The 10,000-nt window shown below is 46.2% G+C and overlaps 1 protein-coding gene across 1 annotated transcript in view; it reads left to right on the forward strand.

Annotated features, from left to right (window-relative positions):
* Positions 1-10,000, forward strand: part of LOC129693409 (striated muscle preferentially expressed protein kinase-like) — a 101,587-nt gene that overhangs the window by 36,596 nt on the left and 54,991 nt on the right. The window lies entirely within an intron of this gene.

The raw sequence follows: 10,000 nt of genomic DNA on the forward strand, positions 1-10,000 counted from the left end.
ACATAGAAATATAGAAACATAAAAATTAGGTGCAGGAGTAGGCTATTCGGCCCTTCGAGCCTGCACCGCCATTCAATATGATCATGGCTGATCATCCAACTCAGTATCCCGTACCTGCCTTCTCTCCATACCCCCTGATCCCCTTAGCCACAAGGGCCACATCTAACGCCCTCTTAAATATAGCCAATGAACTGGCCTGAACTACCCTCTGTGGCAGAGAGTTCCAGAGATTCACCACTCTGTGTGAAAAAAGTTCTTCTCATGTCGGTTTTAAAGGATTTCCCCCTTATTCTTAAGCTGTGACCCCTTGTCCTCGACTTCCCCAACATCGGGAGCAATCTTCCTGCATCTAGCATCTTATAGAAGCATGTAAAATTCTTAAGGGATTGGACAGGCTTGATGCAGGAAACATGTTCCCAGTGTTGGGGGGGGGGGGGGTCCAGAACCAGGGGCCACACACAGTTTAAGAATAAGGGGTCGGCCATTTAGAACTGAGATGAGGAAATACTTTTTCACCCAGAGACTCATGAATCTGTGGAATTCTCTGCCACAGAAGGCGGTGGAGGCCAATTCACTGGATGTTTTCAAGAGAGAGTTAGATTTAGCTCTTGGGGCTAACGGAATCAAGGGATATGGGGAGAAGGCAGGAACGGGGTACTGGTTGGGGATGTGGTGCAGGTGGTCAGCTACTGTATGTCATGTTTCCGCAGAGGAGACAAACCATGAGGTAGCATGAACATTCGGACACTCAGACATTCGGCCCCTCGAGTCCCCCCTGCTATCCGATCGTGGCTGATTCATTTCTCCCTCTCTAAAGTCTAACGAGTCTAAAGCCGAAACTAAAATGGGCCATTGTGCGGTGCAGTCTAGAAACATAGACAACAGGTGCAGGAGTAGGCCATTCGGCCCTTCGAGCCTGCACCGCCATTCAATATGATCATGGCTGATCATCCCAACTCAGTATCCTGTACCTGCCTTCTCTCCATATCCCCCTCCGCTATCTTTAAGAGCCCTATCTAGCTCTATCCCTTGATTCCGTTAGCCCCAAGAGCAACAGTCTATCTAACTCTCTCTTGAAAACATCCAGTGAATCGGCCTCCACTGCCTTCTGCGGCAGAGAATTCCACAGATTCACAACTCTCTGGGTGAAGGCGATTTTTTTTCCTCATCTCCGTCCAAAATGGCCGACCCATTGTTCTTAAACTGTGTGACCCCTGGTTCAGGACTCCCCCCCCCCCCCACCCCCCCCCCCCCCCTACCCCCCCCCCCCCCCCCCCCCCCACCCCCCCCCCCCCCCCCCCCCCCCCCCCACAAACCTCGGAGTGGATATTTTCCCTACATAGAAACATAGAAATTAGGTGCAGGAGTAGACCATTCGGCCCTTCGAGCCTGCACCGCCATTCAATATGATCATGGCTGATCATCCAACTCAGTATCCCGTACCTGCCTTTTCTCCATACCCTCTGATCCCCTTAGCCACAAGGGCCACATCTAACTCCCTCTTAAATATAGCCAATGAACTGGCCTCGACTACCCTCTGTGGCAGAGAGTTCCAGAGATTCACCACTCTCTGTGTGAAAAAAGTTCTTCTCATCTCGGTTTTAAAGGATTTCCCCCTTATCCTTAAGCTGTGACCCCTTGTCCTGGACTTCCCTAACATCGGGAGCAATCTTCCTGCATCTAGCCTGTCCAACCCCTTAAGAATTTTGTAAGTTTCTATAAGATCCCCTCTCAGTCTCCTAAATTCTAGAGAGTATAAACCAAGTCAAGTCTTTCTTCATAAGACAGTCCTGACATCCCAGGAATCAGTCTGGTGAACCTTCTCTGCACTCTCTCTATGGCAATAATGTCCTTCCTCAAATTTGGAGACCAAAACTGTACGCAATACTCCAGGTGTGGTCTCACCAAGACCCTGTACAACTGCAGTAGAACCTCCCTGCTCCTATACTCAAATCCTTTTGCTATGAAAGCTAACATACCATTCGCTTTCTTCACTGCATGCTGCACCTGCATGCCTACTTTCAATGACTGGTGTACCATGACACCCAGGTCTCGCTGCATCTCCCCTTTTCCTAGTCGGCCACCATTTAGATAACAGTCTGCTTTCCTGTTTTTGCCACGAAAGTGGATAACCTCACATTTATCCACATTATACTGCATCTGCCATGCATTTGCCCACTCACCCAGCCTATCCAAGTCACCTTGCAGTCTCCTAGCATCCTCCTCACAGCTAACACTGCCCCCCAGCTTAGTGTCAGAAAGACTGGATAGACTTGGTTTATACTCTCTAGAATTTAGAAGATTGAGAGGGGATCTTATAGAAACTTACAAAATTCTTAAGGGGTTGGACAGGCTAGATGCAGGAAGATTGTTCCCGATGTTAGGGAAGTCCAGGACAAGGGGTCACAGCTTAAGGATAAAGGGGAAATCCTTTAAAACCGAGATGAGAAGAACTTTTTTCACGCAGAGAGTGGTGAATCTCTGGAACTCTCTGCCACAGAGGGTAGTTGAGGCCAGTTCATTGGCTATATTTAAGAGGGAGTTAGATGTGGCCCTTGTGGCTAAGGGGATCAGGGGGTATGGGGAGAAGGCAGCTACGGGATACTGAGTTGGATGATCAGCCATGATCATATTGAATGGCGGTGCAGGCTCGAAGGGCCGAATGGCCTACTCCTGCACCTAATTTCTATGTTTCTATCCGCAAACTCAAATCCTTTTGCAATGAAAGTATCCAGCCTGTCCAAGCCTTTAATAATGTTGCTGTGTGGAAGTGCGCAGTGTGGTGGGAGGGTTGATGTGAATGTGTGTGCGTATATAAATAGCATCCTAGGGTCACTGAGGGCAGGGACGGTGTGAGCTATTTAGGTGCAAGGGGAACGCAGGTGGTCCTGTCAGTTAGCACTGCTGGCCAGATCTGGCCTGATCTCCACACTGCCAGCTGCCCGCCCGTATCTGACCCACTCACCTCCGGCCACAGTGCTTAGCAAGCAACTGACCGCATACGCAACCCCATCCAGAATGTTCCGCAGGGCCCGGGGAGCACTGGGCCCAACGCTCTAACTGTGTGTGTGTGCGTGTGTCATAGACAATAGACAGAATTCGCCAGAATCTACAGAATTTAGAAGATTCTTAACAATGTTATATTTGAGTCTAGGAGCAGGGAGGTTCTACTGCAGTTGTACAGGGTCTTGGTGAGACCACACCTGGAGTATTGCGTACAGTTTTGGTCTCCAAATCTGAGGAAGGACATTCTTGCCATAGAGGGAGAGAGTGCAGAGAAGGTTCACCAGACTGATTCCTGGGATGGCAGGACTTTCATATGAAGAAAGACTGGATAGACTCGGCTTGTACTCGCTAGAATTTAGAAGATTGAGGGGGGATCTTATAGAAACTTACAAAATTCTTAAGGGGTTGGACAGGCTAGATGCAGGAAGATTGTTCCCGATGTTGGGGAAGTCCAGAACAAGGGGTCACAGTTTAAGGATAAGGGGGAAATATTTTAGGACCGAGATGAGACAAACATTTTTCACACACAGAGAGTGGCGAACCTGTGGAACTCTCTGCCACAGAAGGTAGTTGAGGCCACAGTTCATTGGCTATATTTAAGAGTTAGATGTGGCCCTTGTGGCTAAAGGGATCAGGGGGTATGGAGAGAAGGCAGGTACGGGATACTGAGTTGGATGATCAGCCATGATCATATTGAATGGCGGTGCAGGCTAGAAGGGCCGAATGGCCTCTACTCCTGCACCTATTGTCTATGTTTCTATGTTTCTAGGTGTGGGAGTAGGCCCATTTGGCCCTTCCAGCCAGCACTGCCACCCAATGGGCGGTGGAGGCCGGTTCTCTGGCCACTCTCAAGAGAGAGCTAGATAGGGCTCTTAAAGATAGCGGAGTCAGGGGAAAAATGCTGGAGAAACTCAGCGGGTGAGGCAGCATCTATGGAGCGAAGGAATCGGTGACGTTTCGGGACGAGACCCTTCTTAAACATTGACAATAGACAATAGGTGCAGGAGGAGGCCATTCGGCCCTTCGATTCATTGTGATCATGGCTGATCGTCCCCAATCAATAACCCGTGCCTGCCTTCTACCCATATCCCTTGACTCCACTAGCCCCTAGAGCTCTATCTAACTCTCTCTTAAATCCTTCCAGTGACTTGGCCTCCACTGCCCTCTGCGGCAGGGAATTCCACAAATTCACAACTCTCTGGGTGAAAACGTTTTTTCTTACCTCAGTCTTAAATGACCTCCCCTTTATTCTAAGACTGTTTGGCCCCTGGTTCTGGACTCGCCCAACACTGGGAACATTTTTCCTGCATCTAGCTTGTCCAATCCTTTTATAATTGTATATGTTTCTATAAGATCTCCCCTCCCCTCATCCTTCTAAACTCCAGTGAATACAAGCCTAGTCTTTTCAATCTTCCCTCATATGACAGTCCCGCCATCCCAGGGATCAATCTCGTGAACCTACGCTGCACTGCCTCAATCACAAGAATGTCCTTCCTCAAATTAGGAGACCAAAACTGTACACAATATGTGGATCTCACCAGAGCCCTATACAACTGCAGCTGATGTATCTCTCCCATGGCTGGTCTATCTCTCCCTCCTAACCCCATTCTCCTGCCTTCTTCCCGTAACCCCTGACACCCGCACTAATCAAGAATCTATCCATCTCTGCCTTAAAAATATCCACTGACTTGTGGCCTCCACAGCCGTCTGTGGCAATGAATTCCACAGATTCACCGCCCTCAAGAAATTCACCCTCATCTCCTTCCTAAAGGAACATCCTTTAAATCTGAGGCTGTGACCTCTGGTCCTAGACTCTCCCACTAGTGGAAACATCCTCTCCACATCCACTCTATCCAGGCCTTTCACTATTCGTTGCATCCTAACCAGTCAGCGGAAAGACAATACATGATTTCAATCGAGCCGTCCACAGCCATACAGATACAGGATAAAAGGAATATAATCAATGATGTTTAGTGCAAGATAAAGTCCAGTGAAGTCTGATTAAAGATAGTCCGAGGGTCTCTAAGAGGTAGATGGGAGGTTGGGAACCGCACCCAATCTGCGCCCGAGGGAGCCGGTGGGAGGGGAGGGGCGCACGGGCGCTGACGTTGACGTCAAGCCCGAGTCACGCCCCCCCTCCCACACGGCGCCGGCAGCAGCCCCCTCCCCGTGGGAGCGGGATAGAGGCAGCGATTTGGCGAGGCAGGGATGACGTGTGAGGTGCGATGTTTAGTCGAGGTGAAAAAACAGATTCATTTCCAGGAAAACAAAATAATCGGAATTCTGATTTAAATAGAAACATAGAAACATAGAAATTAGGTGCAGGAGTAGGCCATTCGGCCCTTCGAGCCTGCACCGCCATTCAATATGATCATGGCTGATCATCCAACTCAGTATCCCGTACCTGCCTTCTCTCCATACCCTCTGATCCCTTTAGCCACATTCAATTTTAAGGGCCACATCTAACTCCCTCTTAAATATAGCCAATGAACTGTGGCCTCGACTACCCTCTGTGGCAGAGAGTTCCAGAGATTCACCACTCTCTGTGTGAAAAAAGTTCTTCTCATCTCGGTTTTAAAGGATTTCCCCCTTATCCTTAAGCTGTGACCCCTTGTCCTGGACTTCCCCAACATCGGGAGCAATCTTCCTGCATCTAGCCTGTCCAACCCCTTAAGAATTTTTTAAGTTTCTATAAGATCCCCTCTCAATCTCCTAAATTCTAGAGAGTATAAACCAATTCTATCCAGTCTTTCTTCATAAGACAGTCCTGACATCCCAGGAATCAGTCTGGTGAACCTTCTTTGCACTCCCTCTATGGCAATAATGTCCTTCCTCAGATTTGGAGACCAAAACTGTACGCAATACTCCAGGTGTGGTCTCAGCAAGATCCTGTACAAATCGGATGAATATCTGGACTAAAGTCGCTGTAGGGGCCCCTCTGGGATTAGGGGCCCTGAACCTTAAGCTTTATTAGAATAGAATAGTAAGATTAAACGAGAACTTACCAGTTTGAAGTTTGACCTTTATTTTATGAGGAGTTACGATGAGGGATTACGTGAAGAAGAACCAGCCCGCCCGCATGTGCGTCAACTTTCAAAGCAGCGGTGTGAAATCACAGATAACAGTTGTTGAACTGAACATAGTAAGATTGGAGAGAAGTACAACCTACCAGATGACCTTTATGATATACGAGGGTTGGGAGCGGAGGGCACATAATCGCTCATCGTAACTCCTCATAAAATAAAGATCAAACTTCAAACTAACAAGTTCTCGTTTAATCTTACTATTTTACTTCGGAGTCACGTGAAGATTTTAAAGCTCTGTGATTTCATGCCGTGGAAACGAGTCCACACAAGCACAACTGCATCAGTTGACCACAGATAAGGGAAACATTCATAATGCATACAGACATGACATAGATTTAAAACATGCCGATGCTTTTAAAATGAACAAATAATAATGATAGTAACCCCTCTCATCCCGGAGGAAACTATAAAATAGAACCTAAAATAGAGTTGGCATATACCCCTAGTCTGGAAATGGGTTACTATAAAATGTTTGGAAGTTCGTTTGTTAGACCATCCTGAAGCCGCTAGGATGTGGTCCAGCGGAACGTACATAATCATTGCTGCTGATGTTGTAGCAGCCCTGGTGGAGTGAGATTAGAAAATATTAGAATCTACTCCTGCATGAGCCAAAACCCCGTTTTAACCACCTGGAGATGGTCTGAACTGATACCTTCTTATGAGGGTTTTTGTAACTAACAAACATTGCTAGCATCAGAGCCTCTAAGTGACCTAACGTATTGTTGTAAATGTGTGAACACACATAACCATAGGTCCATAGGGTATGCCATGAGAATTAGTTTGAGACCTGACGCCCCTGAGCTGGTCTGCTTAACTAAATCATAAACATAAAATATTATATTATTTGCAGATGTAACCATCCTGTCCAGTCGCAATTTATGTAGTGACTGGACCTGTGGCGCTAAGACCAGCGCCATGCGGATAGCTACCTTTAGAGAGCCGGGCCAAAGATGAGGATGTAGCTGGAGCCCCCTGGTGAAGTAGTGTTAACACAAAGTCAATATCCCATACTCCCTTGTACTTGGGCCTGGGAGAACTTGTGTTAAAGATATCCTTTATAAACTGGATATCAGTGGGTGAGACCAGACATAGTGGGTCCCGCTTGCTGCAGCAAATATGATGAGAAGGCACGTTTGGCACAGTAAATGGCACTATAACTTAATTTATTGTCAAAGACCCATTTGAAAATGAACTCCAAGGCGTCAGTTATCCGTGCTGTATTATATGTAACAATAGCATTTAAACAAAACGCTTCCCATCTCCTGAAGAGGAAATGTACAGCTTTTTTGGTGCTATCCCTACACCCTGCAGTAAGCACATACAACAATACAATACGGTTTATTTGTCACATTGCACATAAAGTGCAAGTGAAATGAATATGTCAGCAGCGGTACAATGATAAAGAACACACACAAAAACACAATAAAATTTTAACATAAACATCCAGCACAGCATTCATCACTGTGGTGGAAGGCACACAATTTGGCCAGTCCTCCTCCATTTTCCCCCTTGGTCGGGACATACATGGATCGGTCTGACAACCCGAGCCGCAGGAGCAGTCTACTCAGAATCTGCAAGTCAATAATTTGAGTCTGGTTTCCCGAGCCACAGGCTGAACCAGCAAAGTTTTATGTTTAGAATAACCATATAAGGTTGTATTATTATTCCCGCCAAATGCGGGAACCATGGCTGCATAGGCCAGTCAGACAGCACGAAAACCTGAAGCGGGATTTTGATGACTTTACTGCAAGACCCGACTGATTCATACAGTTTTGGTCTCCAAATCTGAGGAAGGACATTATTGCCATAGAGGGAGTGCAGAGAAGGTTCACCAGACTGATTCCTGGGATGTCAGGACTGTCTTATGAAGAAAGACTGGATAGACTTGGTTTATACTCTCTAGAATTTAGGAGATTGAGAGGGGATCTTATAGAAACTTACAAAATTCTTAAGGGGATGGACAGGCTAGATGCAGGAAGATTGTTCCCGATGTTGGGGAAGTCCAGGACAAGGGGTCACAGCTTAAGGATAAGGGGGAAATCCTTTAAAACCGAGATGAGAAGAACTTTTTTCACACAGAGAGTGGTGAATCTCTGGAACTCTCTGCCACACAGGGTAGTCGAGGCCAGTTCATTGGCTATATTTAAGAGGGAGTTAGATGTGGCCCTTGTGGCTAACGGGATCAGAGGGTATGGAGAGAAGGCAGGTACGGGATACTGAGTTGGATGATCAGCCATGATCATATTGAATGGCGGTGCAGGCTCGAAGGGCCGAATGGCCTCTACTCCTGCACCTAATTTCTATGTTTCTATGTTTCTATGAGGCAAAATGGAGGAAAAACATAAAAGAACATTCCTCCCCCGTGTAGCGAGAATGCATCTCTCGCCACTGTTATGCCCCATATTTTTGCAACCGGTGAATGAGCCTGGATGCAAACATATCGATATTTGGTGTTCCATCGAGCCATAATTTCATAGAATACTTTGTGATCCAACACCCATTCTGTGCCAAATGAGATTAGGTAGATTATTACAGGATACTATGACTTGATTGCACCCATGTAACTAACATATGCCACCACCACCACAGCGTATCAACTTGGAACTGAGCATGCAGATTATGCATATTCGCTCAATAACCATTTAACCGATAGAATGCACCTAGTGTCTATAGGTAGTTGATACCAATAACTGAAGAGTTGGTGACTCATGCAAATCTCATTCGCCTCCGAACTAGAGATGGCATTAGTAATTTACCATCTTTGAGCGCTAGCATCAGTTTGTAATATAACTGAAGATTTACTGACCAAAACTACTGGAGCAATGCTGAATGCTGTTCGTCCACCATTGTGACTTTGGTAGCTTCAGCTGGTAATAGCATAGGTCTGTTAACAATGACCTACATGGCACTTGAGAGGTTATTACTTTGCACGATGTAAGTTCTGATCATGCAAAAGCCCCACTAGCACAGCCGAATCACAGCTACTATATTGCCAATTACACTTGATGAATAGAAAGCTGCTTTATAACAGCAAGGTTGTTACAGGCTTCTATTAATTCCAATCTCTTGCCCCAGGGCGGAGTCACAGGCAAATTAATAATTAAAGGTAAATCCCAATAATCAATAAGTCTAGTTGGTATCAACTTAAATTTAACTGGATGGATGAGGAACCCCAATTTCTCAAATATAGTTTGAGGCTGAAACAGTTAATTTTAGCAAAATACAGTGTTAAAATATCATCCAGACAAGACATAACAAGTGTTTTTGAGCTCTGAGCAGTCTAAGCACCGATTTTAGTAATTTGGTAAATAACTTTGGAGCTGAAGTTAGCCCATTTTGCAATGCTTTGACTGTTATCATTGCCCAATCCAGATACATTTCAAATGTCTCCGGTGATCCCTGTGAATGGGAACTGAATAGAATGTATCTTTGAGATCGAAGCATGCCATAAAGATCCTATGGAAATCAGTTGTTAGTCAGTAACGGAGTTTCCTATTCTGAAAAGTTTATACTGCACATGCGAGTTAAACGACATTAGAAACATAGAAACATAGACAATAGGTGCAGGAGTAGGCCATTCGGCCCTTCGAGCCTGCACCGCCATTCAATATGATCATGGGTGATCATCCAACTCAGTATCCCGTACCTGCCTTCTCTCCATACCCCCTGATCCCTTTAGCCACAAGGGCCACATCTAACTCCCTCTTAAATAAACTCCATCTTTCACAATGAACAGGCCACGCCTGCCATTATTCCGTGCCTGCCTCGAACGACAACTGGCCCGATTTCCGAGCCTGTCTTGAAAGGCAATCCTGGCCATAATTCTGAGCTTGCCTCAAAAGACAATTCTGGCCATATTTCCGAGACTGTCTCGAAAGGCATTCCTACTAAACGGTTCCCCCCCCCCC

This window comes from Leucoraja erinacea, unplaced genomic scaffold (assembly GCF_028641065.1).
Source record: "Leucoraja erinacea ecotype New England unplaced genomic scaffold, Leri_hhj_1 Leri_285S, whole genome shotgun sequence".
Classification (NCBI taxonomy): domain Eukaryota; kingdom Metazoa; phylum Chordata; class Chondrichthyes; order Rajiformes; family Rajidae; genus Leucoraja; species Leucoraja erinaceus.